Source organism: Danaus plexippus, chromosome 19, assembly GCF_018135715.1.
Source record: "Danaus plexippus chromosome 19, MEX_DaPlex, whole genome shotgun sequence".
Lineage (NCBI taxonomy): Eukaryota > Metazoa > Arthropoda > Insecta > Lepidoptera > Nymphalidae > Danaus > Danaus plexippus.
This window is the reverse complement of record NC_083549.1, coordinates 4,828,841-4,840,169: the sequence shown is the minus strand read 5'-3', so window position 1 is coordinate 4,840,169 and position 11,329 is coordinate 4,828,841. Positions and strand designations below refer to the sequence as shown.

The following is an 11,329-nucleotide window of genomic DNA, read 5'->3' as shown; positions in this document are numbered from 1 at the left end:
TTAGAAAAAAAAAAAACCTAATTATTAACTTCACAATCTTTGAACTTGATCCAAAAAAGTACTATAAATATTCATAGAATTTAGGTATGGCGAACGTTGTACTGAAAGTTTGGTTTTAAACAGGCAATTATTACTGAAAAGAGAAAGAATACAAATTCTCTATCCTCCTGAACTCCGGTCTTTAACAACTTTCATCTCTTTTCATTATTAATCAATAAATTGAATGTAGGAAATTTTGGTATTGGTTTAGAAAAATTACTCTATGGATAATGAGACATGAACGCATTGTTTATTGTCTTTAACAAGATACAAATAAAGTCTGGAGTTCTGTAAAATATATTCTAAGCTGTTCCATTTTTAAAACAGATTTTTTTTTTAAGTTATATACGATTCTAATTCCGATGGACATAATAATGTTAACACATTACGCAGAATCTTTTGTTCAAAAAGAAAAAGGCTTACGGGTTTAGATAATACCATTTTTTTATATTATTAATTACAAATAACTTTTTATCCCGGTTCAAGTAGGATAGACAATTCAGCAAAATTTTTAAGGTCTCGGTAGTTATTTAAGTAAGTAGTCGTTAATATCTCGTAACCTAGGGCCGTCTAGACAATCTAGTACTAACCTAGGTTAAATTGAGAACAATTTACGAGTTGCGCGTTTTATGTTTGCAGACAATTTAGTTCACGGTTCATTGCAAACTATGATTTTAAGCTGGCACTAAAATTAACAAGCGTTTATCTTCATTTGAATCACAAATAGTAATAAATAAGCGTTTATATTTTATCGATTCTGATAAACTACAGATATATGAACATAGCCATTTTTTAAAATCTACGAACATTAAATAACCTGTCATTTGTGACTATAAATTACAAGGGTTAGCTGAACATCGCTGTATACTAAACTCATGACTATTTTTATTTGTTCATTTGAATGACGGACGGTTATTTGGGATCTTGGAATTCTTGAGGTTTCAAATAAAATAACCTAAGACGTAGGCATTATAAAAATTTAAATTATTTTAATTAAACGGAATTTGTTTTCCTGTTATTCTTTTGACAAGCTTTTAAATCTAATCTTTTAGCTAATACATATTAAACTTATAATACTAATATATATCTAAAGTTTAGATGTCCTAAAATTATCTGGACGGATGTTGAAATTTTGTTAAACATTTTTTATTGTCTATTGTGTTCCCAAATATACTGAGGTTTATTGGTAGATATGAAAAATCTAGTGTCTCTGTGTATAAATAATGTATGCTATTAAAACACAGCTATAGTCTATTGACGTATGTCCCATTATCAAGCTGTTGGCTATTTTATGGCAGACCAACGGAATACTAAGCTGCAATAATAGTGCAGGAGGAAACAATATGTTACACCATGATTGCAATTTAATATAATTTAACTTCATAGTTGTGGATATTCTTTAATGTCATTTTATATTAGTAATCTTAAAAAATAATGAAAAAAAATAACCACCAATAAAATTCATAACATTCATAGAAAAATACACACCTACATTTTTAAATAAAATAACCTGAATTAAATGTTTCCAAAATTATTATCTCATTAAATTCTTTATTAATCATGAGTTGTGAGTCATTAAGTTATGATCGTAGATTTTTAAGGGCATATATATTTTTTATTTTTATTAACAACATATTTCTTCTCCATAACGAACATTATATGACAAATAATAATACTTATGTTTTATTAATAGAAAAGGCAATAATTATGTATAACTCGCGACTTTGGTATACTTAGCAGTAATTATAAAAACAATTATATCACCATGACCGAGAGGTCGACTGGCATTTTTCTCGGGTTTCTTTAGCCGTTTGACCGTATTTGGACAAGTTCAATCCATTTCAATGGTCCGAGGTCTCGCCTGTCCTTAAAGGATTAATTGTAATTAATAATTATATTAAACTATCGTCTTAGTATGACGCGGGAATCCGAATTTAAACCTATGACGTCATTCGCATTAATTCGGACCCGAACGTTTTTGGAGTCTAAAAACGACGGACGGACGATGCAATTAATGATTAATATTATAATGAAAACAAATGTATAGGGATAATTATTTTTATAAAAATAATATCTTTAACAATTTTAAGATATTAAGTTATTCCCAAAAAACCTTGAGCTTTGATTATCTGCTAATGGTCGTTAGGCTAGGTATCAAAATACCAAACAAATTGTTACAAAGAAATGAATAAGGCACCTTCGTATTGGTCATTCAGTGGGTAGGTTATAAAATATTTAATTATAAAATATGTGTGGCATATATTGAATGGTAGAAAAAAATAAGTGTGTTGTACGTCTAGCATTTTCAAAAGTTTTTGCATCGAAGGTTGTTCCGGCAAGACGTGTCATCACCCGCAATGGCCTTATGATATGGACGGCCGTACACGAACACAATTCATTATCAATATATGGTTTGATATGGTAAATAATCAAAATTTTCATGTTTATGGATTGATGATATCTCGTAAGAGACATATTAAATTTTTTTAAAGTAGAGTCTGTGATTTAGCTTTGATAACCGCTATTATTACAATAATATTATAACTTACCACATAAAGGAAAATAATTAATCACGTGTTTTAAAACACATACACTAAGAAGAGCCATTTAATTATAGACGCTTTGAATGACTAGTTATAAAAGCTTTCCGTGACTGTATTTGAAACTGTCTCAGGCTTCGTTTTAGAATAAATAACGGTGATTTATTCGTCTAAATTACATCTGTATGATGTCTTCCCTTTTGTTCCCTTTAAAACCTGTTGTGATATTTCTTTAGAAATCGCTGAACAAACGCAAGCGCTATTAATAACACATATTCTTGAAGATAAAAGCTTTATCTACAATTCATTGTCCTAAACTAATGTGAATTAAATTTATTTACACGCTTGTGGTAATTTTATGCATTACTTATAATATTACAAGAATGAACTCTTAAATAGTGTCTTTTTAATACTAATACGTTTTATTTAATTTCTTATCTATATTTTAAATTTAAATTATATCCTGTTGTTTGTAGGTAACATGTATTAGATGGGTGTTTGTTAAAGATATGTTAAAATAAATATTATGTGGCGTGTTAGTTCAACAACGATGTTCAAATTTAAGATATCATGATATAACATTGCATAATACTACTGGAAAACGAAAGTTACTTAGTAGTAGTAGTTTATATATTTAATTTATATATAATTGTGTTAAACAATGTTAACACAAAATTTAAGGTTCTATTGACATAAAACATAGGTACGTTTCAATAATTCTGTTAGTCTATCTTCTATACAATACGTAATTTTTGCATTGCATCTCGAATACTTGTATCCCAATTTTAATTGAAGACGCGAACTTTGGCTATAATGTCGATTAAATAAAAGTTGTTGTGAATAGTTTTGTATGAAAATCAAATTTTGGTTATATTGGTTGTGTTGTCGATGTTCGATCAACATATTATATCCATCCACTAGCATGAAGACAGAATGTATAAGATAAATCGAACATTCCAATATGTATTTGTATACCTTACCCTTTAGATTGAGTATGTCTCGTTCGTGGTTGATCAGCTGTCTCGGCCCACGCCCAATGATACAGCCATTACACACTCGATTAGCTCTGAATTATCTATACTTTAAAGACCTATGTTCCGACTTCCAGTCTTCTGCGATACAAAAAGAAAATAAATAATGATGTATGATGTTTTATAAGATAAGAATAATCGGTATATTTTTAAAAGAATTTGCATAGTGTGTTTAAGTTGCATAAAGCTGTAATTAGCTTGAAATTAGATCGGCGAAAGGATATTTATAGAAGGGGTTGTTTTTGTTATTCCTAAAGGAATAAGGCAGGCTCATTTTCTTCATACTAGGCAATTATAATAACGACAGTAGATTTTTTGTCAGCTATTTTTAATTACTTACATTTATTCCATACTTTATTCTCACTTTGCATTCTCAGGACGTTATGTTCGTATATAGTCTGTCAAAAAAAATTTTATTCGATTTCAAATATATAAATACATGGATAAGAAATAAAAAGGGCCCTTAATTATCAGAGATAAGCTACTACATTGTAAGTGAAGAAAAAAATAATCAGCATATCACCCAGATGCACGATGACTGTTTAAATTTTACGACTATGACTATCAGAATGACTGATTCAACAATGTTTATATTATTGAAAGCATATCAAAATATATTTAGAGATGTGATATGCAGGTTTAATTAGATTTATAAAATTAATATGTGACACGTGAAAATCAAGGTTGATAAAACAATGATATTATTAAATAAAGTAACTAACTCCGGAGTATTTTGTAGAAAATGTCTCTTCCTATAACACAAAAAATGTTATAAAAGAAATATGGTAGGTTATTTCTGTATATAATGCTTGTCCAATATAGTTATTTTATCTTTTACATCAAACTGTACCGAAAGCAGAAAAAATTAAAGGAGTTGTAAAAATTAATTCACACTCAAATATGGTTACGAATTTTGTATCTTATATTTTTGTAATTTTTTTTAATTCACTCACGTATAATTATATCCTTTATGTAAAAAATATTAAAATATACGAGTGTTATGCAATCGTCGTTGTTACATCAGAGAGCATTGAATTGTGTATTAGCATAGATACAATGAGTGCTTTAATTTATTTTGCATTAACTGAAGAGCTTAAAATTAATGCACATGCTAAATAAGAAGACCAGTTTGTGTAATCTTTGCTTATAGGTTTAACAAACGTATCCATATAATGGTTAATGGCGCCCTCACTTAAACGCTTTCCTGTTTTAACATTTAAATTAACATACGTGGAAAGACTGCGGAAGAGTAGGCGGTTTTAAGTGTATTCAGACATAATGTATCACAATCAATCACAAATACGGACGGCGAAATGCATATTTATATCCAATTGTTTTAAATCTCGATCAATGATTTAATTTTAAATACAATAGATGATTGACGTATCGCTATTTTATATCTCTGTGATACCTACAATTACGATTTCCGTCAAAATTCCTGTGGGTGTCAGTCTGGCAGTGTATATCGCCTTTGTAACTAGTGCGAAGGAAGCTGAGTCATTTAAGAAATGTAACAAGAAAGCTTCATATAATAATTACAATCAGAAACCTTTTTAATATTCGGCGGGTCCTACCATACGTAAAAGGATTCGCTTCCGTTGTCTATTTCGCTATTATTTGATTTGACTTAATGTAGCTACGATATTTATGGCCAAGATTGTTCACGTTTATAGTATCATAGTTGATGTAAGAATTTTTATAAGAACATTATTCAAGTATTAAATTCTAACTATTGAGTAGTTCAAATAACATTACAAAGAAACTACCAATAACACATTAAATCTTGTTATTTAAAGTTGTAAATCCTAAGTGGTTAATAAAACTTGTTCCAGATAGTTGTCTAATTGAATGTTTCACCTACATCTAGAAGAAACTGTAACTACATAAGGTAATGTATTGAAGAAACATGTTTTAGCGCCGGCTTGTTTTATCTTACTTAAATTAATGAGAATCACATTATTTTATGATATTAATTATACTATTTTAGAAAATATAATTATTATAACTATTTTATTTCAAATAATTATAAGTAGCGACGTTAGTTTTGTTCAATAAATGTTAATTAATAAAATTAAAATTATATTAATAATATAAAAGTACCTAAATCGTAAGTAACTAATGAAGGTTTTATAGATGTACTTCGAAAATTGAACGGATCCTTTTCTGTAATAAAATTATTTTAAATAGGTTCGTTGATTTTATCATAATATCGGATATACATTAATTCTAGCTTATTTTCAACTAGTTTGTCAACTGGGGGTGTAACTCAGTGGTAGAGTGTCTGCTTCGCATGCTGAAAGTCCTGGGTTCAAATCCCAGCACCTCCAAATAGATCTTTTGTTATTTTTTTGACAGTAATAAATCAAATATTTTATTCGTAGTGTTATATGATATTCATATTCAGCTATTTATCATCGTTGTGAAGGCTGTTCATGTTTTATCTGATAACATTGAAATTTATTAACTTTTTCACTTTAGTGAATCAGTTCCTTCATTGCGTTTAGCATTACTAATTACCTACATTATTCATGTCGAATGTAATGTTTCCGAACACATGTTAAACGTGCATTGCATGAGAAATTTCTGGGAAGCTTGCAACAGTGTGTCTTGTTTTAGTTAAGTACCGTAAACTACACCGTATTTTCTCGGTCAGTTTTCCGAACTTGACCTTTCATAATATATACAAAACACAGATTTGGATTGTTTGATGCATTTTAGATGTATGTTTTATTTTATATTAAATTCAATAAATTTATAATCTTCTGTTAATTGTTTGATTTTATGTCTTTCTAATTAGAAACTTTGTTCCCTTATTACTTTAAGCACCTATTAAAAAGTTCTAACGGTACTACAATGTGATAAGTTATTTAGTATGAACATAACTGCTATATTGTCTTACAAAATAAAGGACGCAGTTTATTACAAAATAAAATATAATATTCTACATAATTTATAGTTAATATAAAATGCTGCAGCCATATTCTTTGCGAAAGAATTTTGACATAATTATGAGTGTTTAAATTTCTTTTATTAAATACTAGCTACCCGCCCCGGCTTCGCACGGCTGCAATGCTGATACTTAATATACTACAGAAAAACTGTGAACATTGTATATAAAAACAAAGCGTGCAGCCTGCCTTTACAATGTAAGTGAAAAAATGTAATATTTACGACATCACATTAGAAACTTTAAAAATAAAAGTATTTCTGTACTATTTAATGGATGTTATTATACATATAAAACTTTCTAATCATTCACTTTTACATATTCAAAAAAAAAAAACCGCTTCTAGATCCTTTGCGTAGTTTTAAAGATTTAAGCATACATAGGGATATAGGGACGGAGAAAGCGACATTGTTTTATACTATGTAGTGATAAAAAAATACTTCCGCTTTTGTTAAATATTTGTTAAAATTACAGTATTATTGTGCTTAGAAAATAATAATGAATTGTGTAAATGGTGGAGATAATATATCATATAACAATCAATTAAACAATAACAATCATTAAAAATATTTACGATTTGTTTGTGTATGACTATTATAGATTAAAAAGATTTCGTATCCTCATAAAGCCTGATGGGCGATGTAACACAACCAATGTTATAGCATTCAAATGATTACATTATCCGTCGTTTACTCAATAGAACCTTAGTTTATTAGCCGAGCAGATATTCTTGTTGTGTTGTTAAGCAAGAAACGTTGAGATCTTTGACCCATGCCCGGGCTTATTTCTCAATTTCGCTCAATTTAATGTATTAATCGTCAGGATTTAAATGTTACAGCAAAATTTTGCGCTGTTGAATTTATAGTATTGAATGCTTGTTAATTAATTGATAGTAAAGGTATTTAGGCTAAAATATTTCTATTATATAACTGTATTCTGTACTATCATTATCTGGTTGGTCTACAGTTTGAAAATACATAGGTTTTTTTATTTAATTAATAATAATAATAATGCTGTGTCCATAATGATGAATATACATCGATGAAACACGTGTTCAAAGTTTGTGTCATAGATATTTTTTAATTAGAACCGATAAAAGTACAGTTCAAATTTGTAGGGAATATTAAATCTAAAGGAGTGCGTGAGCTGCGTGCTCTTTACGTAAACATGAGAACTTTTAATAAACTTAAAGTAAATATAATTTGTAATGTTCGTTTCAACAAATCATTAGTCCTACTATTCTATATGCTAATTTGTTTTGACTTTTTTTAACAATACATTTTATTACTTTAGAGTTATTAGTTGTAAAATAGCGACCAAGCTAAATTTACCTTAATCAGGTTATGAAGTAAATATCTAAATTATTTGTATGACTTTTTTAAGCAATATTCTCCTAAAAAGGAAAGCAAACAATATTTTAATCATATATTTTTTTTTAATAATGATTTTACTATTAATTATTATATTTTGTTTAAGACAATATGTACTCGTAAGATACATTTTACTTGCTTCCAAATACTCAATTTCAATACATATTCGATCTCAGTTATTAAGAAACAATCATCAATGCAGGGTTTGTTCATATTATAATGAATAATTTCAGCAAGTGTGAAACTCATGATATCACTGCCAATGTACTAATTTTGTCAATTAACAAGATTAACTTAACATCTAATGGAACAATCTATGAATGTAGATAAATGTGGAAAAACTTTTGTACATTTTAGGCTAACACACTAACCATTGATTTTAATTTACCGGTTTTACTTACAAAGATTCAAACGTTGACAGCAATGTACATTAAAACTCATATATTGACGTAGGACAACCATAGTCCAAGTGCAGCGTCTACACTTTTGAGGTTTAATCTTTGTTGCAAGAATAGGAAATGGATTTGAAATACCAGCGGCTGTAGCTTTTGTATTGATATTACATTAATTAAGATCGGGACGGAAAACCAATGATAGCAATGCAATATGGCTTAGAGTACGTTCCATAATAGGAACGAAATTAATTTAAAGCTCTAGGCTAAGGCACGAGCAAGGATTTCAAATCCAAGCATTACCTAAACTAAAGTAGAACGTCTAGCTTTGTCCGAGAAAGCGTATAAACAAATACAATTGGTCTAAACGAGTGAATTTTTATTCTGGGGCGATGAGATCATTAGGTGAATGGCCGGATCGGTAGTATTTCGGTGGAAATAGGTCGCTGGGACTCCATAGTGACATTGATTTGATTGATGCTTGTGGATACGAAACGTTTTGCGCACGTAGGATTTGTTATGACTTATCCGTTACTTAAAAGCGTTGCTGGAGCTCGTTATATTCGCTTGACTACTCTGATGGCAGTTAAATAAGTTTGTAAACATCACCGAAATGTATACATTTAATACTCTGCCAATTTGTATCGTTTTTGTGTCTGTATTAAAACCGGTGTAAACGTTACATTAATTTCAATAATAATTTTATTTATCAGTGTTATTATGCAGATGAATTGTTAATAACAGAAAAAGTAAATTTTTGTAATATTCCGTGACTTGTATAGTCACGGTGAGAAAACATTATAATGATTAAATGATAGGACTTATAATTTATAAGTTGTTTTGAATAAAATAAGAATTAATTAAGTTTATTAATGAGTTTCTAATGTTGTTGTAGTTTTTAAACTGCTAATTAGTAGTTTTTGATGTTCAGCTTTCATTTGTACTATGTTCGTTAAATGATTTCTTTATTTTATAATGTTTACATATATTTAATTAATCATACTCGTTCACTTTTTATAAATGTTGTTGGACTACGCAATTTCTTACTTTGGTAAAAATGTAAGGTTATAATGTTTTGATATTTTCAAAAAAATAAATAAATTCGATTTCGTATACTTTAGAGTAATTATAGTTGGAAAAACTACACGTAGGCCTTATCCCTACATAATGTATCTTTTGAAATGTGTAAGACCTGTCGAAGCAAGAAGGTTATATTAGCTCCAATAACTTCTCAATTGCATTTCGCAATGGATTCTGATCTATAAACATAGACATCAACTGTGCTCCATTTCGAGTTCGGCACGCGTTGTAGCAAAAATAATTTTATTAATGCTATGACATCGACGGTTTCGCTAGCAATAAACGTTACTGACTGTAATAAATAAGCTTTTAACAACTATCCAACATAATTACATCACTACACTCAAAATTCTTCATAAAATCCTTAATGTTGTTTATTGTAGCCGTCAAACACCGTATCTATACAGACAACTTGTAAATTCTGATCAAATTTTAAAGTAGGATAAAAAATAACCGGCTGTAGAAAAACGTAATATAACTGCAAGTCTGTTAATAAAAGACACAATACTATTTCCGATTGCCATGATGACAATGTCAAGGCCATCAGATTCTTGTTGGTTCCTTGTAAAATTGGCAGGCGCCGTCTCATTTCTTATGCTTACTGAATTTATAATGAAAGACTACGAATTACAATGGATCGTTATCAAGTAATAGATATGTTAATATTAATCATATATATCATATACAAATAATAAGACAGTAAAAATCGAATGTCTGTACATTAAATATTTTTCCAAAAAACTGATAGGAAGCAATTAAAGAAGAGTCATAGAAACAAAAAAAACAATTTTTAGAATTTTTGACTGTCTGTCTGTCTGGTACGTTATAACTTCAAAACTACTCAACGGATTTGAACACGGTTTTCACATTTGGATTACATATAATTAGGAGCATTGTCAAAACTTTGTTTCGTCAAAATCGGTTAAAGGAAAAAGAAGTTATGGTCAATTTTAAGTTTGATATTTATATGGTTATGCGAAAAGCGACTAACACGCGGGCGGAGCCTCGGGCAACAGTTAGTGTATAATATATATATTTTAAAGTACTGTAAGTACACATGTTTTTTATTTCATATGGGATGTTAATCTTTTACTTAAATAAAAAAAAATTATACGTCAGAAAGATATTTATTCTTTAACGTTTTTATATAACATATATAAAAAAAAATTAACATTGCTTTAAGTGAAAGAGGTGTTTGTATAAAAAAATATAACTTTCTAAATTATATTCTACTTCGGAGTTAGAAAACAAGAAATGTTATTTTATATAAGATAATTGTATTATTAGTATCGTAAAGTGTCCCTACAGTTGCGGTTAAAGAAAGTGGCGCCCGAATCGACTCGGCTCACTCCATCATATTATTTGGCACCGTTTCAAACACAGTACTGAAGAATAGACGATTAGGTACCAGATGTAAAAACATTTAAATATGACAACTCAATAGAAAACTTTAAATTCTATATTTAAAAATAAAAGGATTTTTTTTTCTTAAATTATTCTCCGACAGAAACTAAAGAAGAGAGCCAATTAGTTATTATTTCTATATTAATTATTGTATATTGATGATTTAATAAATTTTGCATAATATTTTTTAATTTAATTTTATAGTGCAATAAATAAAGAGGCAGCTAGATATTTTAATATATGTAATTGCTTATCTTTCTGATTGGCTTTATTAGGCTCAACGTGGAAGTAGGCGATAAATAATTGCTTATTGAGAGCAGTTTTCGAGTTGATGACTGGGGCACCGGTTGTGAGACTTCAGAGACAATTTATGGAATGTTTAATTAAAATTAAATCGTCAATTTGCTGATTCATTGGTTTGTTTATTTGTACAGGCTTCGATGTAAAGTGACACACGTGAAGCAATCGAATTTAAATTTCTATATATTACAATTCAATGTTCTATTAGAACATGAAAGTATTTAGG

General features: G+C 28.9%; 1 non-coding gene across 1 annotated transcript; it reads left to right on the top strand.

Moving 5' to 3' along the window:
• The first annotated feature begins 5,865 nt into the window (after positions 1-5,865).
• On the top strand, positions 5,866-5,937 carry Trnaa-cgc (transfer RNA alanine (anticodon CGC)). The gene has a single exon. It is a non-coding gene; the product is annotated as a tRNA-Ala (tRNA).
• Positions 5,938-11,329: the final 5,392 nt, after the last annotated feature.